General features: G+C 46.1%; 1 protein-coding gene across 1 annotated transcript in view; it reads left to right on the plus strand.

Moving 5' to 3' along the window:
• Positions 1 to 27,392, plus strand: part of DBF4B (DBF4B-CDC7 kinase regulatory subunit) — a 103,381-nt gene that overhangs the window by 71,414 nt on the left and 4,575 nt on the right. The window lies entirely within an intron of this gene.

The raw sequence follows: 27,392 nt of genomic DNA on the forward strand, positions 1-27,392 counted from the left end.
GCCCCTCATTGTGCCTGCAGCATCAGCAGATTTTCTGAGCCCCTCATTGTGCCTGCAGCATCAGCAGATTGTTAATGAGCTCCCCACCATTGTGCCTGCAGCATCAGCAGATTGTTACTGAGCCCCTCATTGTGCCTGCAGCATCAGCAGATTGTTACTGAGCCCCTCATTGTGCCTGCAGCATCAGCAGATTGTTACTGAGCCCCTCATTGTGACTGCAGCATCAGCAGATTTTCTGAGCCCCTCATTGTGCCTGCAGCATCAGCAGATTGTTACTGAGCCCCTCACTGTGCCTGCAGCATCAGCAGATTGTTACTTAGCTCCCCACCATTGTGCCTGCAGCATCAGCAGATTGTTACTGAGCCCCTCATTGTGCCTGCAGCATCAGCAGATTGTTACTGAATCTTTTCTATCATACGGGACGTGTCATGTATATCTGAATGTTTGGCATGATGTGACGTGTCACGGATATCTGAATGTTTGTCGTGATGTGTCACGACCTGGAAAAGGTTGGGAACCACTGCCTTAGGGACTGAACTTTTAAAATATTTATGTCAAGAGGGTATAACACTGTTACTTTATAAACTATGGGCTTGTAATTAGGGATGGACGCAAAACTGAAAAACATGCACCTTTATTTCCAAATAAAATATTGGCGCCAAACATTGTGATAGGGACATAATTTAAACGGTTTTATAACCGGGACAAATGGGCAGATACATTTCATGGGTTTTAATTACAGTAGCATGCATTATTTAAAAACTATAATGGCCGAAAACTGAAAAAAAATAATTTTTTCCCACATTTTTTTCCTATTTTCCGATGAAAACACATTTAGAATAAAATAATTCTTGGCATAATGTCCCACCTAAAGAAAGCCTAATTGGTGGCGAAAAAAACAAGATCTAGTTCATTTCATTGCGATAAGTAATAATAAAGTTATAGACGAATGAATGGAAGGAGCGCTGAAAGGTGAAAATTGCTGTGGTGTTCAAGGGTGAAAACCACTCAGTGGTGAAGTGGTTAAATATTAGCTTGTTTCTCATATCTACCAGCAATCCAGCTTTGCTGAATGAAATATCTGAACTGGGGCCCAGTGTGCACCATTTAGAATACTGTTGACAGACTGCATGACCCATCAGGTGAGCGGTTTAGTTTGCATTCACACCTAAGGGATATACCTGCAGTTTGTGAACATAGCAAACACTCTGTAGAAACCATTCTGATTTATGCATCACAATATCTCTTGCCATATGTGCACCAGGTCGAAATCTTGCCGAGAGGTATTTTGGGCCATGTCCCGGACACGTTAACCTTATCGCTACATATGGCACCTGGTGCCAAACTGTAACAAGGGGACGTCGGAGGATTAGAGGGAGCAAGCTGTTAGCACCTGTGGTGGGAAATAACAGCAGTAAATTGGGCATGGGTTTTCACTGTGTCCAATCACTGAATAAGAAGTCAGTGAGTGTCAAGAGACACCTGTCGCCTGAAAAAAATGAATTATTACTTTAAGAGACCTTAGTTGCAAGTATGTGCAACCAATACCACATGTGACAAAGGCCCAGTTATTAGAATATAAAGTGTAGGTGTGAAAGGGCGCATACGCTGAAAATGGGTGCCTTGTGAAGCTGGTAATATTGCCAATATTCTACTATTAGGCGCTGGGTAATTCTGATAATTCGAATATTTCAGTATCGCTTTACCTAACCCTCCTCTCTCATATTAAAGGACAAACAAAGCGGAAATAAACGATTGTATCTATCTTCCTTCTCCTAAGAATGACTTTTTAATATTTTGCAGTTTTATTTTATGTTTAAATCTACTCTCTAAGTTTTAACGGTTTATTGTTTTTGCTCAATGACACATTCATTGAAGTATGCAAGAGCTAAAATCTATGAACTATTGACCCTTTGTATCTCTTTCCTGCTCTCAGAAGTCATTTTCTGCTAGCAAAGTGTTTTATATTCGGAATTTCTTATCAGTGAGGGTCACACTGTAATCACTTCCTATCTGAGTCAGGACTGAGTCAGCCACTTACATACCTGATATTTAACTCTGTCAGACAGAGAAAGAAAAAAAGGAACACAGCCTAGTTATTTGCGTGCCAGGCACTGTACATACACATGTCTATCTCATCATGTCACATGTCACTTCGGGTATCCTTTAACCCTGCTTCTGCCCATTCCTAACACTAACCCCTCTTGCCTTCAGCTAACACTAACCTACCAAATACCTACTTCTAGTGCTATCCCCACCGGCCAAGCCCAACACTAGTTGGACTTGGCAGTACTACTTAGCCCCACCACTATCTGCGCCATCCCTCCACCATCTTTATACACACCCCTCCGCCCCAATTTATCTTCTCCTGGGGTTCGACTACATCCTGGTCCTCCAGCACCCAAATTATACTTTAAGCCCCACCTTAGCCGCAACTAACAATGTGACACTCAAAGTACCAGACAAATGAAGGCGCCCAGGTTACCTACTTTGGAAGGGGCACCATGCCTAGTGCCATGTGATTGTGTTAATTTCCACTAACCGTGTGCCATCTATTCTCATTTTTGAAGATAATTGATAATACAATGGCATTTTGTTAGGTGGGTAGTGGCTAGTTTGTTCAACTATCACATAAGGAAGAAAAATTTACCAAATTCTGTCAAAGGCCTTCACCACCATTCTTGGATCTATTTACCTATCAGTTGGAACTATATTGTAATGTCTGCTGTGCCAAAACCAATCACAAATCAATTTTAAAAATACCAGCAAAATTGCAAAGAAAAAACAAACGCATCCAGCAATATTGAATGTCGTGAGTTCTTTTTTGTTTTTTCCCGCCAAATGTCCACTGTGCTCTTCCTGGTCATCATTGTAGGATATCCTAAAAGATCAAGCTTTTTATAGAGTAATCCTGCCCTGAATTTCCCAACACAAACCCCATAGTGTAGGGGGCCAAATTGGCTCACATTCCTGTATCCACCAATGCCCCAATACAAGAGGCTCACCAGATGGTTGCTGCCTCAATTTTCAGGTGGGACTAAATGTGTTCAGGATCAACGGATATCTTCACACTCATTTGCTCATAAAAATCTTTAATCCTCAGTAAAAACATAAACCCACCATCGCATAATATGGCATTAGAATTAAGCTCAACAATGCTTCTGCGCTAATTGAGCACATACAGACTCCCAGAGGTACTATTGCATGTCATAAGTGGTGTCTCCCGGGTCCTGGAGTGATATAAAGTGGCGGTGTCCCACTTACTACATCCCTCCACTTTCCTGTCCCCCTACTTCCTGCGTACCACCACTATCCTCCTCCCCCTCCGTACAACATCCTGCGTCAGGCGGACTGGCTCCTGCACTACATGTGTTGGAAATTTATGGCAGGATTACTCTATGTAAAGATTTATCTTTCAGTATATCCTCTGCATTAATGACTGGGAGAGCACAGTGGACATTAATATTCATTTTAAAGTCAAGACTGGATAATATTTTTAAAGGACAATTGGCGTGAGAGGGATATGGAGGCTGCCATATTTATTCCTATTTCCTAGCCAGGTAACTGGTATTGCTTAAGCAATACCAGTTGCCTGGCTATCCTGCTGATTCTCTGCCTCTAATACGTTTAGCCATAGCCCCTGAACAAGCATGCAGCAGATCAGGTGTTTCTGACATCATTGTCAGATCTGACAAGATTAGCTGCTGCTTAATGGTTTAAAAAGCCTTGCTTTTTAAGTACTGCATATTATGCCACATGTACATGTAGAAGCCGCATTTGCTCATTAAATATTCAGGCTGTGCACGCTCGGTAAGGCTATGTCCACACTTGTCTGCTGCAGAACGGATCCGTTTTTGTAAACTCTTTTTTTTTTTCCTCTCCGTTTTGATAGAAAATGGCTATTCGTGCAGGGACGTTTCCAGTCCGTGGAAATGTCCCTTGCTGTGGGTGGGGGGCCGCCATGCTGGAGGGGAGAGCAGGCAGGAAGGGGGCAACAGTTGGGGAGGAGGGTAGGTTCCCTCCCCCACCTGGGTCCCTGCTCCCCCTCCAGCTAGTTTCAATCATTTAAAAACAGTCTAAAATCAATATAATGTAGCGAGCAGGGAACGTACTTCTTGCGCTCCACCATTCACCGCGTCACTTCCTGTAATGCCGTCCAATGAACATCAGAGGACTGCATTACAGGAAGCGACTCGGCAGTGGTGGGACGCAAGGAAGTACGTTTCTCGCTCGCCGCCTGCTACGTTATCTTGATTATAGTTGGATTTTATATGATTGAAATTAGCTGGTGGGGTAGTGGAGACGGGGGGACCCAGGTGAGTCTATAACACCCCCCCCCCCCCCCCCCACCCCCAGACTGTGACACGGAAGCTGATCCGTTTCTGTGTCAAAATTTGCCTGTGTAGAGGGAAATCCGCTTTCCCATTGCCTGCCACTACCCCTGCATGTTTCCGGGTCCAGATCCAATGCGTGAAAATGCAGCAGATCCAGATCTTCCATTCAGGTGTTGAAAATGAGTCCTGCAATCGCAGACAGATCTGTTTTTTCCTTTGGGGAAGACTGCTGCTATTTTTAACATTAGTATTCAGGGAGCCAGAGATAAGTTTCCGGACCTAGTGTGGATTAGGCTTTAGGATCGTACACACTTTCAAAGACTGTCGCCTGGGCGGAATCTGCTTTCAATTCATCGGGCAACATTGCTGGGCCGAGGTTGTCCTGGGTGGGTGGGGGGTGGGTGGGTGTAATCAATCGCCGAACCACCAGGGGGCATCAGGGACTGCTGTACACACGCAAGTTTCTCGGCATAGACGGCTGAGTTGAATTTAGCATGTGTACTCAACTTCAGTTTTGCACAGCAATGGTGCTTTCACTGTTCCTCTCCCTCTCAGCTCCCTGCTATCAGTGGACTCTGTGAAGTTTATCTCGTAGGCAGTTTTCCCTATATACTGACTCGCCCACAGCGGTTGGGACTAGATTGGGCGACAGTTTGAGGTTTAGTGTACAGATGTACTGCAAGGCACATTGGATCTCTCGGCGACTAATTGGGGGGGTTGTCCACACCTGAGAATCCTCTGTCTGCTCAAGGCATTAGCAAAGATGATGAATCTAGAAATTTGCATACAAGGTAAAGCCATGAAAATACAGATTAACCATTTCAGCCGCCCAGACGTGATCCTCTGCTCTGCTGCGGTGCCGCGCTCCGGAGCGCAGTCACGGCCGTGCCTTCGTGCTGTCCCCCCGGTAGCCCTGGGATCAGTGATTGGGAACATGGTTCCCAATCACCGATCCGTGTCCCCAGCAGAAAAACCGAAGCGCTCTTACTAGAGGCTTCAGTCTTTCTGCAAATAAAATTTTCTGCGTCCTCCTTGTGCTTCCGGTTAGCGATAAGCACAAGGAGGGAAAAAAAAAAAACTCAAGGTGGCCAAATAGTAAAATTACATCAACATATTTTTTACATTACAATTTACACATATACCATTAAAAATTAACTATTTCCCACACCAAAATATTACCCAAATAACATTTTTAATGAAAGAAAAATACAATAAAAAAAAAATTAAGGGTCTGAACTTTTTAAATATGTATGTGAAGGGGTATACTACGAATATTTTTTAAATTATAAGTTTGTAAATAGTGATGGACGCAAAACGGAAAAAATGCACATTTATTTCCAAATAAAATATTGACGCCATACATTGTGATAGGGGCAAAATTTAAATGGTGTCTCAACCGAGACAAACGGGCAAATAAAATATAGGTTTTAATTATGGTAGCGTGGATTATTTTAAAGCTATAATGGACGAAAACTGAGAAATAATGAATTTTTTTCTTATTAATCCTTTTAAATGCTTTCATAAAAAAATAATTCTTAGCAAAATGTACCACCCAAAGAAAGCCTAATTAGTGGTGGAAAAAAAACAAGATATAGATCAATAAATTGTGTTAAGAAGTGATAAAGTTATTAGCGAATGAATGGGAGGTGAAAATTGCTCTGATGCATGAGGTGAAAAATCCCCGCCGGCTGAAATGGTTAAAGCGGTATTGTCTTCATAAAATTCAAATTTCAACAGCAACTGGTCTGAGTGTATTAAGTGATAAAGATGCTAATCCTGCATTCAAAACTGTTTCTGCTGTTATGATTTGGAGTTATCACATACTTTAGGAGCACTGGCCCTTTGGTGGTCAGTGCCAAACAGTTGCATGCTGGGGGTTCTTTTTACTTATAATATATTCATCCTCTTCCATTTATTTCCCTGCCTAGCTGCTTATTTGAAACCTAATCCCCTACTCACTTGTGTTTACAAGCAAGGCTGAGGTGACTCAGTGATTGGAGGAGAAAATAAAAAAAAGACAGTGCAGTTCCTAGTATACACCTGAGTGGGAGTGTCTTAAGACTCTGGGAGGAGGGCAGCTAATGAATACACAATGAGCAAGAGAAGGGAGGGGGGAAAACAAGAGTCAGGGAGGATATGATGTCAGCATTAGCTTGGCAAGATGGCCACTGCCTAGAATAGGATTTTCTGCTTTTCCTTTGTAAAATTCACAGGAATCATTACATGGACAGCACAATACATCTGTTATGTAAGTAGAAGTAGTATTTATCTACCTATATATGTGTTTTTTATTTCTAGGTTAGCATGGGTGTCGCTTGTTCTTTAATAAGCATGAAGGATATGAAAGACACATCAGACATAATATAATGATGTAATGTTTACAAAGGTACAGAAATAGATGGAGTCACACAGCCATTCGTCATCCTGCAGTGTCAGCAGGAACTTCGTACTGCTAGCTCTTTGTATTTGTGTATTAATGCTACTCACTCAAAGGCTTTTAGTGATTTATTTGCTCCTCTGGGGCCTTTAATAATGCTAACCGGAAAGGGAGCAGACTTTATGGCAGGTGGTTAAGAAAAAAAATCTGAGATACTTGAAGAGGCTTTTATGTATAAAGCCTCATGCAGACATTCGATTACTGATTGTTAATAATCAGCTTAGGCGACATTAATATCGGCACAGGCGTCCCCCCATCCTGTACAGCCAATCTTGCTGGGGAGAGACAGTAGTTGGCTGCAGTGGATAGTTCCAGATCATCGCTTGTGTTTTGCACAGATAACAGTTTACCGAAAACTCCACCTAGCCGAAAGAGGAACTGTAAGGGAAACTAACATAATCAAATTGCTTCTTGTTTACAAAATTAATTTATGCGCTACTTAGTCAGTGTTTGGCCATTGTAAAATCTTTCCTCTCCCTGATATACATTCTGAAATGTATCACTGGTAAAGAAATCTTTAGTCCTGCCAGGTGATCTGTACGGAATGTTCGTTACTGAGAGATCTATGCACAGAGGGAGATATTGCTTGCTTGGCAGTTGGAAAAAGCCATTATTTCCCACAATGCAACGAGGTTGACAGACTGTAAACTGTCAGTGCCATAGACCTGACATCACACTGGGCGGGGTTTCACCGCAATTTGAGCCATACAGATCTCTGGTGATCTATTCGAGAAAAGCTGAAGATTTGTTGTGGGAAATGGGGTATCTGCTAGTGATTGGGATGAAGTTCAATCCTCGTAAGTACAGTCATCCTTAACCTCCTTGGCGGTAATCCCGAGATAGGGTCTGGGGGGGGAAACCGCAGCTAAGAGCGGTAATCCCGACCTCTGCTCGGGGTAGCCTCCGGAGGCTGTATGCAGAGCAATGCGCGCAGCGCGAGCGTTTCTACATACATCCCAGGGGATCCCAACGTCAGCTGGCATTCTGCTTCCTCTCCTCCGGGGCTCTGCTTCCTGCTGGTGAGATCGCCGGCTGTCATCATGATGACAGCCAGCAATTTCACTTTAGAGTTGCAGCGCCACCTGGAGGATGGAGGCATAACTGCAGCGCTGCAGCCAGGGAGGTGAGTGATTGCAGAACTGCTGCAAATCTCCCTGGCAGCATAATATTTCCAGGTTTCAGGGTCTGAAAGGGTGCAAAAAAATTGCACCGCTTTCAGATCCTAAAATCCGGAAAGAATCATTCTCTGCAGCCTATCATCTGTTTTAATACTGGTCCGGAAAGAGTTAAATGTGACATCATCTGAGCCATACCCCCAAGCCTACAATTGGCAGGCATGGGCATGTGACCCACCTTATTAAATAATATTACATTGCTTTATACTCAATGACTCACTGTACATGAAATTCAGACTTTTATTCTACACAAAATAACACATTTCACGGCCAACAGCCGCTTCCTCAGGTCAATAAACAGCGCAAGGTTCGTAGTAATGTAGAGCTCTGAGCACCTGAATATTATGTTAGGTGAATTATTGAAGGTGAGCCTACACTTACTTTCTCCTTTAATTTTTCAATCGGTATATATATTTTATGGGCACCTCTCGAGTTGTTTTTATTCTCATCCCAGACCCTTGTAGCACAGCCCACGTACAATGTATACACTCACTGGGCTCTTTATTACAACAACCTTTGTATTCATGCATTCATTTAAGCAGCCAAATATGGCAATGGTGCAGTGCATAATATCCTGCCATAAAAAGCTAAACTAACATCATAAAAACCAAACCTAAAGCAGGATCGCAATGGAGGGTAACAGAGCATGTACATGCAAAACGAGCACCCGGAAATGTGGGTACCCGAAATAGCCGCTACTACAGTATAGGTAACTTTCCTGATATGCTACAATTTTGCAGTGCAAACTACGAGATAAAAATTTTGGTAATGATGCTGATGTGTTACACCGCAGAAAGCGCCGCGTGATTTGCTAGCCAAATACTAGCAAAATACAGGTAGTCCCCGTTTAACAAATGAGATGGGGACTGAATGTCCACTCTTAACTTGAATCCCTTCTCTTTTGTCCCCCTCTGTTCTCCCTGTACCTCTTTTGACCCCCTCTGTGTCACCTCATGTCCCCCTGCTCCTCTGTTCCCCCATGCCTCTTTTGTCCCCCTCTATGTCCCCCTGTGTCACCTCTTGTCCCCCTCTATGTCCCCCTGTGTCACCTCTTGTCCCCCTCTATGTCCCCCTGTGTCACCTCTTGTCCCCCTGTGTCACCTCTTGTCCCCCTGTGTCACCTCTTGTCCCCCTCTGTGTTAGCTCGTTTCCCCCTGTCATTGCCAGATATACATACCCCATATATGTATCCAGGTATAGGTCCCAAGGCATTGGTGTCCCCAGTATAGGTCCCAAGCCATAGGTGCCCCAGTATAAATAGCCAGGTACAGGTGGTGCCACAGTGTAGGTAGTGAGCTTAGCTATAGGTGCTGCACTATAGGCTGCAGGGGTACAGGTGGTGCCCTCAGTATATAGGTAGCAAGCTGTAGGTGCTGCAGTATAGGTAGCCAGGTATAAATGGTGCCCCAGTATGCTGCAGTATAGATTGCCAGGTATAGGTAGCGAGCTTAGCTATAGGTGCCCCAGTATAGGTAGCCAGGTACAAGTGTTTCCCCAGTACAGGTAGAAAGCTGTAGGTGCTGCACTATAGGTTGTCCGGTACAGGTGGTGCCCTCAGTATAGGTAGTGAGCTATAGGTGCTGCAGTATAGGTAGCCAGGGACATGGGATGCCCTCAGTATAGGTAGTGAGCTATAGGTGCTGCAGTATAGGTAGCCAGGTACAGCTGTTGCCCTCAGTATAGGTAGTGAGCTATAGGTGCTGCAGTATAGGTAGCCAGGTACAGGTGGTGCCCTCAGTATAGGTAGCGAACTATAGGTGCTGCAGTATAGGTAGCCAGGTACAGGTGGTGCCTCAGTATAGGTAGCGAGCTATAGGTGCTGCAGTATGTAGGTAGCCAGGTACAGCTGGTGCCCTCAGTATAGGTAGTGAGCTATAGGTGCTGCAGTATGTAGGTAGCCAGGTACAGATGTGCCCTCAGTATAGGTAGTGAGCTATAGGTGCTGCAGTATAGGTAGCCAGGTACAGGTGGTGCCCTCAGTATAGGTAGTGAGCTATAGGTGCTGCAGTATAGGTAGCCAGGTACAGGTGGTGCCCTCAGTATAGGTAGCGAGCTATAGGTGCTGCGGTATAGGTAGCTAGGTACAGGTGGTGCCTCAGTATAGGTAGCGAGCTATAGCTGCTGCAGTATAGGTAGCCAGGTACAGGTGGTGCCCCAGTATAGGTAGCCAGGTACAGGTGGTGCCCCAGTATAGGTAGCGAGCTATAGCTGCTGCAGTATAGGTAGCCAGGTACAGGTGGTGCCCCAGTATACTGTAGGTAGCCAGGTACAGTTGGTGCCCCAGTATACTGTAGGTAGCCAGGTACAGGTGGTGCCCTCCAGTATAGGTGCTGCAGTATAGGTAGCCAGGTACAGGTGATGCCCTCAGTATAGGTAGCTAGCTATAGGTTCTGCAGTATAGGTAGCCAGGTACACGTGGTGCCCCAGTATAGGTAGCGAGCTATAGCTGCTGCAGTATAGGTAGCCAGGTACAGGTGGTGCCCCAGTATAGGTAGCGAGCTATAGGTGCTGCAGTATAGGTAGCCAGGTACAGGTGATGCCCCAGTATAGGTAGCGAGCTATAGGTGCTGCAGTATAGGTAGCCAGGTACAGGTGGTGCCCCAGTATAGGTAGCGAGCTATAGGTGCTGCAGTATAGGTAGCCAGGTACACGTGGTGCCCCAGTATAGGTAGCGAGCTATAGCTGCTGCAGTATAGGTAGCCAGGTACAGGTGGTGCCCCAGTATAGGTAGCGAGCTATAGGTGCTGCAGTATAGGTAGCCAGGTACAGCTGTTGCCCTCAGTATAGGTAGCGAGCTATAGGTGCTGCAGTATAGGTAGCCAGGTACAGGTGGTGCCCCAGTATAGGTAGCGAGCTATAGGTGCTGCAGTATAGGTAGCCAGGTACAGGTGGTGCCCCAGTATAGGTAGAGAGCTATAGGTGCTGCACTATAGACTGCTGGGGTACAGGTGGTGCCCTCAGTATATAGGTAGCGAGCTATAGGTGCTGCAGTATAGGTAGCCAGGTACAGGTGGTGCCCCAGTATAGGTAGCGAGCTATAGGTGCTGCAGTATAGGTAGCCAGGTACAGGTGGTGCCCCAGTATAGGTAGCGAGCTATAGGTGCTGCAGTATAGGTAGCCAGGTACAGGTGGTGCCCCAGTATAGGTAGCGAGCTATAGGTGCTGCAGTATAGGTAGCCAGGTACAGCTGTTGCCCTCAGTATAGGTAGCGAGCTATAGGTGCTGCAGTATAGGTAGCCAGGTACAGGTGGTGCCCCAGTATAGGTAGAGAGCTATAGGTGCTGCACTATAGACTGCTGGGGTACAGGTGGTGCCCTCAGTATATAGGTAGCGAGCTATAGGTGCTGCAGTATAGGTAGCCAGGTACAGCTGTTGCCCTCAGTATAGGTAGCGAGCTATAGGTGCTGCAGTATAGGTAGCCAGGTACAGGTGGTGCCCCAGTATAGGTAGAGAGCTATAGGTGCTGCAGTATAGGTAGCCAGGTACAGGTGGTGCCCCAGTATAGGTAGCAAGCTATAGGTGCCGCAGTATAGGTAGCCAGGTACAGGTGGTGCCCCAGTATAGGTAGCAGGGCTGTGGAGTCGGAGTCGGGGCAATTTTGGGTGCCTGGAGTCGGAGTCTGGAAAAAATGCCCTGACTCCGACTCCTAATGAATTTAAACTTTAAAATAGAAAATATGATAAAATGTTCTATTTCTCAGATAAGTCTCCATAAATAATTTATGCATACAGTAATAGCTGTGCTTAGTCCACAAAAATGAAATCAACCAATCAAAATGAGTTACTTGTGCTGCTTCAATAAAGCAGTCCCTGTATTTTTAAAGTCAGATATACACATCTGATTGTGACTGTACAGTATGTATGATGTGTACACAGGAATCTCTTATATATACTAAATAACATCTATGCTGTAAGAATAAAGCCTGATGTGTAGCTGTGTCACTAATAGAGATGGTCAATGAGATGGAAATAATTCTGCACTGATGCTGATTTATGCAAATGTATTCACTCCCTTTGCTCATGAAATCAAATCATTTGATAAGTTGTTAAAATTTGGTTTGGTGACTACAAATTAAAGGGTACCTGAGACGGATGAAAAGAAAAGTTTTATACATACCTGGGGCTTCCTCCAGCCCCCTTCCCACTAATTAGTCCCTCGCTGTCCATCTCCACCACCCGGATCTTCTGCTATGAGTCCTGGTAATTCAGCCAGTCAGCGCTGTCCGGCCGCATGCCGCTCCCACAGCCAGGAACATTCTGCACCTGCGCAATAGTGCTGCACAGGTGTAGTACGCTCCCGGCGGCGGAGTGTGTGCATGCGCACTACGCCCGACTGGCTCAAGTACCTGGACTGATAGCAGAAGTTCCAGGTGGCGGAGGAGGACAGCGAGGGACTGATTAGCCTGAAGGGGGCTGGAGGAAGCCCCAGGTATGTATAAAACTTTAATTTCATCTCTCTCATCCGACTCCACAGCCCTGATAGGTAGCGTGGTATAGGTAGCCAGGTACAGGTGGTGTCCCAGTATAGGTAGCGAGCTATAGGTGCTGCAGTATAGATTCCCAAGTATAGGTAGCGAGCTTAACTATATAGGTGCCCCAGTACAGGTAGCCAGGTACAAGTGTTGCCCCACTACAGGTAGAAAGCTATAGGGACTGCACTATAGGTTGCCAGGTACAGATGGCGCCATCAGTATAGGTAGCGAGCTATAGGTGCTGCAGTATAGATTCCCAAGTATAGGTAGCGAGCTTAAAGAGAATCTGTATTGTTAAAATCGCACAAAAGTAAACATACCAGTGCGTTAGGGGACATCTCCTATTCCCCTCTGTCACAATTTCGCTGCTCCCCGCTGCATTAAAAGTGGTTAAAAACAGTTTTAAAAAGTTTGTTTATAAACAAACAAAATGGCCACCAAAACAGGAAGTAGGTTGATGTACAGTATGTCCACACATAGAAAATACATCCATACACAAGCAGGCTGTATACACCCTTCCTTTTGAATCTCAAGAGATCATTTGTGTGTTTCTTTCCCCCTTCAGCTCTCATCCACTGAAGTGTCAGGCTGTTTCTTACTGCAGAGTGCAGACAGCTCTGCCCGAATGTAATTCATCAGTATGTGAAAGCCCAGCCAGCTCAAAGGACGATTTATCCAGCTTTGTAAAAGATAATAGAGCAGAGAGAAGCTACCCTAATCTAAATAACACACAGACAGTGTGCAGAGAGGGGCCTGGAGGGGGGAGATGCATCACAGAACCACAACACTGAAGAACTTGGCAGCCTTCCAGACACAGGGCGACAAGTCTGACAGGGGAAAGATAAGCTGATTTATTACAGAGATGGTAATAGAAGAAAGTGCTGCAGTAAGCCAGAGCACATTAGAATAGGTATAGGAACTTGTAGGATGGTAGAAAATAGGATTACATTTTTTCTACGGAGTCTCTTTAACTATATAGGTGCCCCAGTACAGGTAGAAAGCTATAGGGACTGCACTGTAGGTTGCCAGGTACAGATGGCGCCCTCAGTATAGGTAGCGAGCTATAGGTGCTGCAGTATAGATTGCCAGGTACAGGTGGTGCCCCAGTATAGGAAGTGAGCTTAGCTACAGGTGCCCCAGTATAGGTAGAAAGCTAAAGGTGGTGCAGTATAGGTTGCCAGGTACAGGTGGTGCCCTCCAGTATAGGTAGCCAGGTACAGGTGGTGCCCTCCAGTATAGGTGCTGCAGTATAGGTAGCCAGGTACAAGTGGTGCCCCAGTATAGGTAGCTAGCTATAGGTGCTGCAGTATAGGTAGCCAGGCACAGGTGGTGCCCTCAGTATAGGTTAGAGACATATGTAACACCGTTCCAAAGCACCGTGCTCTCCTCCTCTCACTGCATCTTATTGCTATGGTTACTTCCGGTATGGTCAAGGTAGTGTAGCACCTCCTCTGCTTGCCGTCGTATGTGCCTCGGCTGGATCTGGCAGCACCCCAGACCAATTTCCAGGATAAATCGATAAAGCCGGCAACGGATATATAAATGCTCTTTATTGATTAAAGTTTCTTGTCAGCCATCATAGAAACGTTTCAGAGCGGCAACGCTCCTTTCTCAAGCTAAGCTGCAAGACAAATACACACATATGTTCAACACATTTCCTTATATACTCTAATGATGCAGTGAGTATCCAATCGTATTGCCCAGTTTCACATAACCTATTACCTTTAGACCCCTCCTTAATTGATTTATAACTTTATATTATTTACTTGCTCACAGCCATACGTGTGTACGCTTCCAGTGCGGAGATTTGCTTGTTTACATCTGATGTGGGCGGTGCGTTGAGGTTTGAACGCACCGCTCAGATTGGCTGGCATTGCACGTGGGTGGGGCGGCGGATGACGCCGCTCCATTCCCCACGTGACCCTGACGTTCCCCATCTGGTCCGCCGATGACGGCGGGGAGGTGGGTGGAGACGGCTGGAGTAGGCGGCCATTTCTCCGCATTGGGATGCGCATTTATAGATTTAAAAGTAAGAGGGTTGGCTTTCATGCCGCCATTAAATCAGTGAGTACCTACATAGTTCCCCATCAGGTCCGCCGTTAAGGTGGGCCTCTGGGCAATACGATTGGATACTCACTGCATCATTATAGTATATAAGGGAATGTGTTGAACATATGTGTGTATTTGTCTTGCAGCTTAGCTTGAGAAAGAAGCGTTCCAGCTCTGAAACGTTACTATGATGGCTGACCAGCAACTTTAATCAATAAAAGAGCATTTATATATCCGGTGCCGGCTTTATGGTTACTTCTGGGGCACCTCTGATGTCATGAACAGGGGCGTGTCTCACTTGTACACCTAACCTTAACCACCTCCAACACCTATAGGCAGTAGCAGTGTTAGGGAGTCTTGCCCAAGGTATCCTTACTAAATAGGTGCTGGCTTACTGAACAGAAAGAGCCGGGTATGTAAGTGGCTGACTCAGTCCTGACTCAGACAGGAAGTGACTACAGTGTGACCCTCACTGATAAGAAATTCCCCTTTTTATCTTTCTTGCTCTCAGAAGCCATTTTCTGCTAGGAAAGGGTTTTATTGTTGGAATTTCTTATCAGTGAGGGTCACACTGTAGTCACTTCCTGTCTGAGTCAGGAATGAGTCAGCCACATACCGGTACATACCTGATATTTAACTCTTTCAGACAGAGAAAGAAAAAAAGGAACACCGCATAGTTATTTGTGTGATTGGCACTGTACATACCCATGTCTATCTCTTCATGTCACATGTCACTTCGGGTATCATTTAAAGTGAACCTCCAGACTAAAAATCTACTCAGCAGCACTGGAAAGGCTTGGTGTTTCTTTAACAGTTTCACAGCATCAGAACTTTGTTTTTCTTACCCAAGCCTCATTTTTAACTGCACAGAAGAAAACTGCCCGGGCATTTTTCCCCTGATGCTGTGCAATGCATGATGGGATTTCTGATGTTTTTGTTCTCCTTCTGCTGTTTTTGCGCAAATTTGTTTTATTCAATTTTGAATGTGAGATTTGAAGCCTAGCACGTAGCTGGGAGGGGTGATCAGGACACAGGACAGTTGGAACTGTGTCTCATGCTCCCTGTCACCTCCTTTCAACCAAAAAGATGGCTGCCCCCATGACAAAGATGGCTGCCCTCATGAAATCACAAACATTTACCTGTTCTTTTAAAACAAGGTGGGTAAGAGATTATATTACCTATCTATTTTAATTAACATAACTAATATAACTTAATGACAGTATGTTTGTTTAGGCTGAAGTTCCCCTTTAAGTCAGGGGGAAAAAAATACTTACCTGGTGCTTCTACATGCCTCCTGCAGTCGGCCTGTGCCTGCGCCGGTACTTTAGGATCCTCCGGTCCCCTGGAGCTACTCAGTCTCTCTTTTGGCGGCTGAGCCTGTCGCCGGCCACTGCTCCCGCTTCCTGCGCAGGCACAGTAGAGATTTTCTCGTATAATAATACGTGTATAGGCATATAATAGATTGTATATGCACATACACTATGTATGTAAAATGATTTAATTTTTATTCTAATTTAAGGTCTATTTTGAAGGTCTATTCTAGGTTTTGTTGGTGGGGGAACAAATTAATTGTGGGCTGTTGCACTTTGCTGAAGCCACATTTGTTGAATAGCATTTCTGCCAGAATGAGTTATTGTAATTCAGCACCATTTGCAGCAGTTAAATTGCCAGCGTTGTATTAGTTTGGGTCGCTATACACAGCCCATTGTCTTCCACTGTGCCACAGGAGAATGGAGCAGCTTTTAGTCTACTGATGGAAGCGGTTATATCATTTTACTGTCTTCTGCAGAGCATCTTTCAGCCACTTGTCTCTCTCTACAACAATAGCTGTGTAAAACCCATATTGATTTTATCATAAGTAATGTTTCCGTATCGTGTCCCTTGACAATAAGTGGGTGGAGTTATAATGCTGACAGCACTGATAGATTGTCAACAATACAGGCGAAGGAAGTACTGGGCTACATGTAGAGAAATTGTCTGAGAATCACTTTTTAGTGCATGTGAGAAACTAAAAGGAATAACCAGGATGGATTCACAGTGAGAGTGTTACTATTACTCGTTGCACCATGAGGTCTTGTGCCTTAAAGGGAACCAGAGAGGAATGGAGCCTGGAAATAGAAAGAGCTTTTATACATACCTGGGGCTTCTTCCAGCCCCATAAGCCTGGATCGCTCCCACGCCGCCATCCTCCGCTTCCTGGAACCGCCGGTACCGGGCCCGGCGGACACGGCCAATTGTCCGCATCACAGGGGCTCCCTCCATACCCGTACGCATGCGGCTGCGCGGTAGGCAGCCTCATGCGTACTTGTATAGAGGGAGCTCCGTGTGATGCGGAGAATCGGCCGCGTCCGCTGGTCATCTCGCGGCAATGACGGGACCCCGGTACCGGCGGATCCAGGCAGCAGAGGGCGGCGGCGTGGGAGCGATCCAGGCGTATGGGGCTGGAGGAAGCCCCAGGTATGTATAATAGCTTTTTTTGAACCTCTCTGGTTCCCTTTAAAGTGGACCCAAATAAAAAATACAAGATTTCAGAAATAAAATCTATTTTCTAACTTATAATAATAAATAGCAGCCTTTTTTCAGCAGCATGATGACAAATATAAAATATTTTACATTTGTTGGAGGAACCCCTCCCTTCCTTTCATATTGCCGGGACAGAATCCGGCAGACTGGTGGAGGAGATAAAAAACAAAACACAGGCTGCTACTGATGATGTCACAGGGGAGGTGATCTCAGCTTGTGTAAGATCTCACATAGACGACGCCCCTGTGAGGGAGGGTAGCTGATGACAAACACACCCATGATCTAAAACCTCCTACTAAGCTCAGAAGTAATGGCTGCCACCTGTATAACCCTAGTTATGGAAAGAGAAGGGTGAAAAGCATGCACTGAAATTCTCATAGGCTTGGAGGAGTGTTTATTTATCTTTGTATGTAAGTGGTGCAACTACATATGTTGAATTAAAAAAATGTTTGGTTTGGGTCCGCTTTAAGTGTGAGGGAACATTCTGAGATTGTACCCCATCAGGTATTTGTTAAATCATGAAGTCCTCTACCTGTTTTTGTATGTGGAAGGGGGACGGGGGGGGGGGGGGGGGGCGTGTTAAAGCAATTGCCAGTTTCGTTTCTCTAGTTATTAAACAGTCAGTTTTCACTTAACCATTCCAATCTACAATTCACTCACTCCCGGTCTGATTGTGTATTGGATTGCATGCTTCTTTAATCTTGTGGAACCTTGTACAGGATCCCATTCAGGGCCGGATTTACCATAAGGCAGGGTAGGCGCCTGATGATGGAAAGGTGGCTCACTTCCCTCCTTCCCTATGCAGAGTCCTGATGTGAGTGTAAATGAGGTTACTCGCCCAGCTCTCAGCATTTCACTGATGAGATCGCCCTTCAGCCAGGGGCATCTCTAGTTACTAAACACTGAGGATATCTGTGGCTACCTAATACTAAGGAACATCTGTAGCTACCGATGAAGGGCTAAGGAAGTAAGGGAGAAGCAACAGCCGGGACAGCCAGCACACTGGCGAAGTGTAGGGTCATGGAGGGCGGAGTCTAGGGTGCCAGGACATCTGTGCCCATAGGCTCCTCTGAGGTAACCGGGCCTGCATGCATGGAGGGCGGAGTCTAGGGTGCCAGGGCATCTGTGCCTATAGGCTCCTGTGATGTAAATCCAGGCCTTCATGCATGGAGGGCGGAGTCTAGGGTGCCAGGACATCTGTGCCTATAGGCTTCTGTGAGGTAAATCCGGGCCTGCATGCATGGAGGGCGGAGTCTAGGGTGCCAGGAGATCTGTGCCTATAGGCTCCTGTGATGTAAATCCAGGCCTGCATGCATGGAGGGCAGAGTCTAGGGTGCCAGGACATCTGTGCCTATAGGCTCCTGTGATGTAAATCCAGGCCTGCATGCATGGAGGGCGGAGTCTAGGGTGCCAGAACATCTGTGCCTATAGGCTCCTGTGATGTAAATCCGGGCCTGCATGCATGGAGGGCGGAGTCTAGGGTGCCAGGACATCTGTGCCTATAGGCTCCTGTGATGTAAATCCGGGCCTGCATGCATGGAGGGCGGAGTCTAGGGTGCCAGGACATCTGTGCCTATAGGCTCCTGTGATGTAAATCCTGGCCTGCATGCATGGAGGGCGGAGTCTAGGGTGCCAGGACATCTGTGCCTATAGGCTCCTGTGAGGTAAATCCGGGCCTGCATGCATGGAGGGAGGAGTCTAGGGTGCCAGGACATCTGTGCCTATAGGCTCATGTGATGTAAATCCAGGCCTGCATGCATGGAGGGCGGAGTCTAGGGTGTCAGGACATCTGTGCCTATAGGCTGCTGTGATGTAAATCCGAGCCTGCGTGCATGGAGGGCGGAGTCTGAGGTGTCAGGACATCTGTGCCTATAGGCTCCTGTGGTGTAAATACGGGCCTGCATGCATGGAGGGCGGAGTCTAGTGTGTCAGGACATCTGTGCCTATAGCCTCCTATAATGTAAATCCTGGCCTGCATGCATGGAGGGCGGAGTCTAGGGTGCCAGGACATCTGTGCCTATAGCCTCCTGTAATGTAAATCCTGGCCTGCATGCATGGAGGGCGGAGTCTAGGGTGCCAGGACATCTGTGCCTATAGGCTTCTGTGAGGTAAATCTGAGCCTGCATGCATGGAGGGCGGGGTCTAGGGTGTCAGGAAATCTGTGCCTATAGCCTCCTGTGATGTAAATCCAGGCTTGCATGCATGGAGGGCGGAGTCTGAGGTGTCAGGACATCTGTGCCTATAGGCTGTTGTGATGTAAATCTGGGTCAGCCTGCATGCAGGGAGGGTGGAGTCTAGGGTGCCAGGACATCTGTGCCTATAGGCTTCTGTGAGGTAAATCTGGGCCTGGATGCATGGAGGGCGGAGTCTAGGGTGCCAGGACATCTGTGCCTATAGCCTCCTGTGATGTAAATCCAGGCCTGCATGCATGGAGGACGGAGTCTGAGGGTTCAGGACATCTGTGCCTATAGGCTCCTGTGATGTAAATCTGGGCCTGCATGCATGGAGGGCGGAGTCTAGGGTGCCAGGACATCTGTGCCTATAGGCTCCTGTGATGTAAATCCAGGCCTGCATGCATGGAGGGCGGAGTCTAGGGTGCCAGGACATCTGTGCCTATAGGCTCCTGTGATGTAAATCCAGGCCTGCATGCATGGAGGGCGGAGTCTAGGGTGCCAGGGCATCTGTGCCTATAGGCTCCTGTGATGTAAATCCAGGCCTGCATGCATGGAGGGCGGAGTCTAGGGTGCCAGGACATTTGTGCCTATAGGCTGCTGTGATGTAAATCCAGGCCTGCATGCATGGAGGGCGGAGTCTAGGGTGCCAGGACATCTGTGCCTATAGGTTCCTGTGATGTAAATCCGGACCTGCATGCATGGAGGGTGGAGTCTAGAGTGCCAGGACATCTGTGCCTATAGGCTCCTGTGATGTAAATCCAGGCCTGATCCCATTATCGGGTTAGGTCACCTGCATGCTTTTATCAGGCCATGTATGTAGAAAGAATGTCTCCTCTGGCTTCCAGGCAAGGTACACAGAGTGATGCACGTTAGTACTGATGTTTGTAGATAAGTTTAAAGGGTTAACAGCTTTGTATAATTTTTTTTTTTTTTTTTTTTTTTAACTGCTCTCTATAAAGAGACAACCTTTTGCATCAAATCAACACCACCAGTCATTGCTTTCAAACAAGCTTATAATGTAATGTCCGTATCACAGTCCGCTACTGTTTATGTCCCAACATATTGCGCAGTGCAAAATATTCTGCTGGAGATTTCCAATTTCTGCTGTATCACACTGGACAAATTCTTTGTAGGCGCACAGTTACCACCTCCTCCCAGTAGATGAGGCAAATCACCTCTTTTCTCAGCTGACAGCGTGACCAGCACAAAGAGATGCGCTGCTTTAGGGACTGTGTACATCAGGGCTGGGCCGAAGCAGAAGTGGTCTCTAATCACGTCACTAGAGGAGGACATGAGGAGGTGCTGCAAACTGGTAACATGGCTGAGTTCCCAGCACTCACAACTCTGCATGTTGGGGTTAAAGGGGCCTGTCTACTACTGGGAGATGGCTATCCAAACTGGGGAGAGGGCTACCTATACTGGGGGCACATGTGGTTATCTGGTTACATATAATGGCCGCACATCTGGCTACCTATACTGGGGCACATCTGGCTACCTATACTGGGGGCACATGTGGTTATCTGGTTACATATAATGGCCGCACATCTGGCTACCTATACTGGGGCACATCTGGCTACCTATACTGGGGGCACATGTGGTTATCTGGTTACATATAATGGCCGCACATCTGGCTACCTATACTGGGGCACATCTGGCTACCTATACTGGGGCACATCTGGCTACCTATACTGGGGGCACATGTGGTTATCTGGTTACATAAAATGGCCGCACATCTGGCTACCTATACTGGGGCACATCTGGATACCTATACTGGGGCACATCTGGATACCTATACTGGGGGCACGTGGTTATCTGGTTACATATAATGGCCGCACATCTGGCTACCTATACTGGGGCACATCTGGCTACCTATACTGGGGGCACATCTGGCTACCTATACTGGGGCACATCTGGCTACCTATACTGGGGGCACATGTGGTTATCTGGCTACCTATACTGGGGCACATCTGGCTACCTATACTGGGGGTACCTCTGGCTACCTATACTGGGGGCACATGTGGTTATCTGGCTACCTATACTGGGGGCACATCTGGCTACCTATACTGGGGGCACATCTGGCTACCTATACTGGGGGCACATCTGGCTACCTATACTGGGGGCACATGTGGTTATCTGGCTACCTATACTGGGGCACATCTGGCTACCTATACTGGGGCACATCTGGCTACCTATACTGGGGGCACCTCTGGCTACCTATACTGGGGGCACATGTGGTTATCTGGCTACCTATACTGGGGCACATCTGGCTACCGACACAGGAGACCAGGGTTCGAATCTCGGCTCTGCCTGTTGAGTAAGCCAGCACCTATTCAGTAGGAGACCTTAGGCAAGTCTTCCTAACACTGCTACTGCCTATAGAGCGCCTCCTAGTGGCTGCTGCTCTGGCGCTTTGAGTCTGCCAGGAGAAAAGCGCGATATAAATGTTATTCGTCTTGTAACGTATAGCGGCGGCGATCGGGGGGATCAAAAGGGTGCGGGGGGGACTTTTGGGTCAATGGTAGCTAGCCTAGTGCCAGCTACAAAGGCTACCAAAAACTAGAATTCAAAAAAATCCCTCCCGCGGACGCAGCATCAAACTGCATACCGCCAGGGAGGTTAATGGCATCCAGGAAAAATCGGAATTGCAAATCTGATTTGCAGTGTGCAGGGGGCCTTAAATAGATTAGATTCTGAAATGTACTGAAATTGATGTGCTGTGTGTGGTAGGAATAGGTCCCTCTCTAATCAAATTCAGATCACAGATGGATTGATCTTTTTGCCTTGTTTGTTGCCAATCTTTGTGTGCATCAGGGCTGTGGAGTCGGTACAAAAATACTCCGACTCCTCCGTTTATGAAACCCCGACTCCGGGTACCCAAAACGGCTCCGACTCCTCTACTCCGACTCCTTAGTCTAATACTTACCAGGGCTGTGAATTTTGTACAAAAATTATCAGACTCCCGACTCCTCAGTTTATACAACTCCAACTCCGGGTTCCCAGAATTGCTCCGACTCCACAGCCCTGGTGTGTTTGGCCATTTTTTTAGGGCAGCCGTTACCCTAGCTGTCATAAAGACTCTGTTCCCATCAGTGAAACGAAAAAATGTGTAAACCTGCCTGTAGTTGACCAATAATAATGCAAATTCATGTGTAAGCCATTGCTGATTGGATCCCTGAAATAGGATAGATGTTGAGTGTTCTTTTTCTGGTAGTATTGGAAAATACATGAAATGAATTTTGAATGAGTAGCAGGTTGGACTTGAAGGGTGTTTTCAGTCCAGTGGGTATCTGTACCCCTTTCTTCCTCCGTGCTTCATAGACCTGAGAGCTTATTTGGCCAGGATCCACATGCATGGCCCTGAGCCCAGAGCTAAGCCCCCTGCTGTACCATGCCTACTGAAGCATGGCTCCAGAAATAGGATGTTATCTGTAACCATACCCCTGCTGCATCCTGCGGACTTCTCAGTGGGGACAGTCCAGCCAGGATAGTGACCTCTGTGACTTTGTAAACGTGCTCATTTACTGTCCTCTGACACATCCAGAGCTTGTTAATTACGTTTAGCTGACAAGTTCAAGTCCTTTTTAAAGCTTATTTAAAAATAAAATGCTGTTCAAGCGCTGCTGCCATTACCCTGCACAGCTGCATCTGTTATAATGCTGACAAGGTGAGGGCTCTTTACTGCACCAGTGCCTTCCCCTTCTGCAGCCAACGCTATGGCACCTCCTTAGTTTCCAGTGCCACTACTACCGTGTTTCCCTGAAAATAAGACACTGGCTTATATTAATTTTTGCTCCAAAAGATGTGCTAGGGCTTATTTTCAGAGGATGTCTTATTTTTTGGGGAAACGCTGGTAGTTTTCCTATGCAAAATGTATATACTGCATGCCATGCTGAAACACAAGCAGCATGCACAGAGCTTGTGGTTTGCAGATATTGGCTGTCACTAAGGCCCCGTTCACACTTGCGTTTTGGCAAGTAAACGGACCGGATCCTGACCTGATCCTGATCAGAACCGTACGGTTCCGATCCGGATCCGGTCCGTTTGTATCAGGCATGCATCAGGCTGCCATCCGGATCTGTGGGCAAAAAATAGTTAAATTTAAATAAAAAAAATGTTGGGGTCAGCAGAAGGTGCACCTGTACAATCAGGTTCCTCCGCTGTAGGCCTCACCTCCACCTCCGACATTCTGCCAAACAGCTCCAGCACGTCTTGTCACTGCTGCTCCACTCCAGACATGCTTGGCCCATGTGTCCCCATCCGAAATGGCCGCTTGGATACGCATAGGAAGTGGGGTAGAACGTCAGGTGTTTGTAGGCAGTGTGTTCTGTGCCTTCCGTTCCCCATTGGTTTCTGTGTTCCGGATGGTGCTGTCAGGCTCAGGTCCAGCTCCGGTCCGGGTGCGTGGGCCGTAGATCCAGACCCAAAAAATAGCGCATGTTGGAAAGGAGTCCGGATCCGATCCGGTACGTACGGAACGGACGCGTGTAAACGTCCGCATAGACTTTACATTGCTATGCGGAACGTACGTTCCGTTTGAACAGTATGCGGTCCGGATCAGATAGCGAACGCTAATGTGAACTGGGCCTTACAAGAAAATGATTCTGCTGATGATGTGGGCAAGAGTCTATTTCTTGTAGGCAGAGAACTCTGTCAGGCTCCCCAGAGCTATGATAGGATAAGCTGTGTGTCCTGGGAAGAGGTGAAGTGCTGCTGATGCTTAGCAGGACAGATCAGGAGGGCCGGCTCCAACAAAAACACAAATTGCCTGACACATATATACAGGACTGTAGAACTCACATTATACTGCTGCTCTCCTGTGTCCAGGCTTTGTATAGAGCCGTGACTTGCTGGTGCCATGTGGGCTGCTGCTATTAGGGCTTACATTCGGGGGATGTCTTATATTACAAGCATGCAAGGAATTCCTGCTAGGGCTTATTCTCAGGGGATGTCTTACTTTAGGGGAAACACGGTAGTGGTCCTGGCTGCCAGACTATAGGTAGTCTCTGACGTATAAGCATACGACGTACGAATGACCCACCGATATGGCCGGCAAATGTGAATTTTCTTTTTCCCGAAAAGACCTTTTTTAGTTTAACAAAATTGATTTTTTAAAAACAGTTTATAAAATGGTAACAGGGCACAGGGAAAAAGTTGACACAGTGGAGGGGGGCAGAGGTGGCACAGAGGGGGGACCCTGAAGGCATGGGGGAACAGAGGTGACACAGAGGGCGGCACTGGCGGCGCCGGGAGGGCCTAGAGGAGGAACAGGGAACAGAGATGGCAAACCAGGGCGTTGAAGTCGGAGCAATTTTGGTGTTCCGACTTATGGACAGCTTCAGGTTTAGAACGAACCTATAGTCCCTATCTCATTCATTAACCGAGGGACTACCTGTATTTTTATTTTCATTTATATAGTGCAAGCATCTACAATTGCACTGCACAGACAATAGCAGGGAGCTTAGATACATAACTAATTAAACACAGTACAGTCAGAATATCAAAATACATACATAGTTGATGTGTGGTTTGAATCATCGCCAATACTATTCTGTGTTTATTTGATGAAGAACAACAGGAAGAGGAAACACTAGGGGAGGTCCCTGCCCTATCTAGAGAGTGTTGGGGTGATTACACTAGGTGAGGATTGTACATTAGTTTTTAGTCTATCCACTTAAAATACAAGCAAACATCCTGCTAGAGCCTCTTAACTGAGGCTCTTAACTAGAGCCTCTTAATGGCTCCAGGACATTTTTATTAGTCAGACAGTGCTGTTGCCGCTGTGCGTGCGTGCACGTGCGCGCTCCCGTGCGCACATGTGCGTTCCAGCCCTGCGTGCACATGACATTAGTGAAAAAATACACCTTTATTTCCAAGTACTATATTGTCTCCATACTTTGTACTAGGGACATAATTAAAATCTTGTGATAACCAGGACAAATAGGCAGATACAATGTGTGGGTTTTATGCACAGTAGCCGTGTTTATATTAAAACTATAGGGGATGAAATTGGAGAAATAGTGTATTTTTTTCCTTATTTTTCCCTTTAAAATGCGTTTAAAATTACTGAAAACAAATATCAACCCCAAAAAGCCCAATTGGTGGAAAGGTGAAAATCGCTCTTGTCCGTTATGCTGGGAATACACGGGACGGTTCCTCGGCTCGATTATGCCGCCGGATCGATTCCCGCTCGTTTTCATTATCTTTTTCCATTATCCCGACTGCGGTATCAAGCGCGGAATCGATCCGGCAGGTGATCGGATGCGTCTGAAACTATCAATCGAGCCATCTCATGGCTTAAAAATTAATGTACCCTTTTAATTATACATATTAAAATATATTCTTGTAATGGTGAGAATGATTCAGTCCTCATTTTTTAAAATTCACATATGCATAGGTACAAAACATGATCTAGTACTGCTCAAGTGATTTGCCAGGCAGTCAGCACCATCAATTAAAAGCTCTTTTATTAATAAATATTACAAGTTCATGATACAGTCATCAGCGACAGCCCACTGTTTCAGGCAGCTCGCCCTTTCTCAAGCTGTTCAGGAACTATCACCATTTTCTGCTCAGCTTGAGAAAGGGCAACCTGTCCAAAACAGCCGGCTGTCGCTTATGACTGCATCATGAACTTTTCATCTTTTTGATGGTGCAGACAACTTGGCGAATCATTAAAAGTGCAAGGGGTAATTGATTTGAACACATCACTGGATAACGATCCTTCCATATTGTATGGGCGCTAAATTTACTTAGTTTCTAGCACTGCTTGATTTCACGGCCTTTCACCAGAGCCCTGCACTTCCTTCGAGGAAAAATCTCAGATAAATTTTCAACATACTGTACTGCGATTAAAAAAGCAAGGCTGGGAACTCCCCAGGTTAGCTTTCATAAAGATACTCTAATGGGGTACCGTAATTCAAAGCATATCCTCTCTCCACATGTGCATCATCTCGCACATGATTGTAGTCGACAAGATAAATTTAGAACACACAAAACAAGTACAACGTGCGCCTATAGCTTATGCATGGTTTCTTCTTGACATCTTCTCAGTGTCTGCAGGAAATCTGTTCTAGAAAGCTCAAAGCGGAGGAGCAGGCAATGGTGGTGGTCAACTCTCCCTAGTTTATACCCAGAGTACTACATCATCGATTCCCATAATGAACAGTGCCAGTGAAAACATTGTCGGGGCAGAATGAAGAATACTAGAATCCAGAATGAGGGTTTAAAAATACAGCGTCGTCCTCTTCTGTAGGGTTGTAGATAACAAGGATGAAAAATACAAAGGCAATGTACAACATAATGTGACAGTAACTGATGGAGTTGGTTGTCTAACAAACTATGCAGGAGTTACGAGAGACAACTTGGAAGAGAGCCCTGTTACAGCAATCTTAGTCTAAATGGGGCAATGATTTCTTGGAATCAAGCTATGGAAGCTAATACTAGTGGCTGTAGTGAATTAAAACCACATAGAAGTATACATTTATATAGGTAGATGCATATACAGTAGAGTCTGTTATCTGGCACTGACTGGGATTGGCTAATGCCGAATGTGTTTTCTGTTTGTTTGAGATTCCATGTTAAAAATAGGCCCAGCTAATACAGAACTATACCCCACTCTATATACATTCCATAAACTCCGAATTAAATGTTAAAAAACAGTAATTGAAAGCGTATTCATTTTGGGAGATCCATGGAACCCCGTCTTTATGCACAGCAGAGCCCACAAACATAAGAAGTTGGCCTTCAGTACTGTGAGTACTGCTGGTGATCTGTGTTGGTTGATTGGTTGAGACTGCTGGTTAGTTGAGTTCCAGATAACTGGGACTCTACTGCACCATGTTTATAAACTGGGCATAAAGCATTGAATACAGTATTTGTTATTCATGCATTTACTCTCACTTATTTTTGTGTCCATCCAACCCAGCTGCAGGGAGTGTACTCAGCTGTACCCCAGAAGACAAACATTGATTTTCCCATCCATTCTCCCTTTCCGAGACCGAATAGAGAGGCAGGCGGTGAGCCACTTAACTATATGGGTGGAGCAATCTCCCACTTCCTGGGCATAGTCTAACTTACTTCCTGCAGTCAGGTTGGATTTTATTTTTACGGTGGGCAACTTGAAAAAGCCGCTATGAATATAAATAACGAGTTGATTTAGAAGGCTTTTGATAAACTTTCTAAGGCGTATTTAGTTTAGCAATTTGATCACCCTCTAGCGTACAAATGCTG

The sequence above is a fragment of the Hyperolius riggenbachi genome, chromosome 12, assembly GCF_040937935.1.
Source record: "Hyperolius riggenbachi isolate aHypRig1 chromosome 12, aHypRig1.pri, whole genome shotgun sequence".
NCBI classification, from domain to species: domain Eukaryota; kingdom Metazoa; phylum Chordata; class Amphibia; order Anura; family Hyperoliidae; genus Hyperolius; species Hyperolius riggenbachi.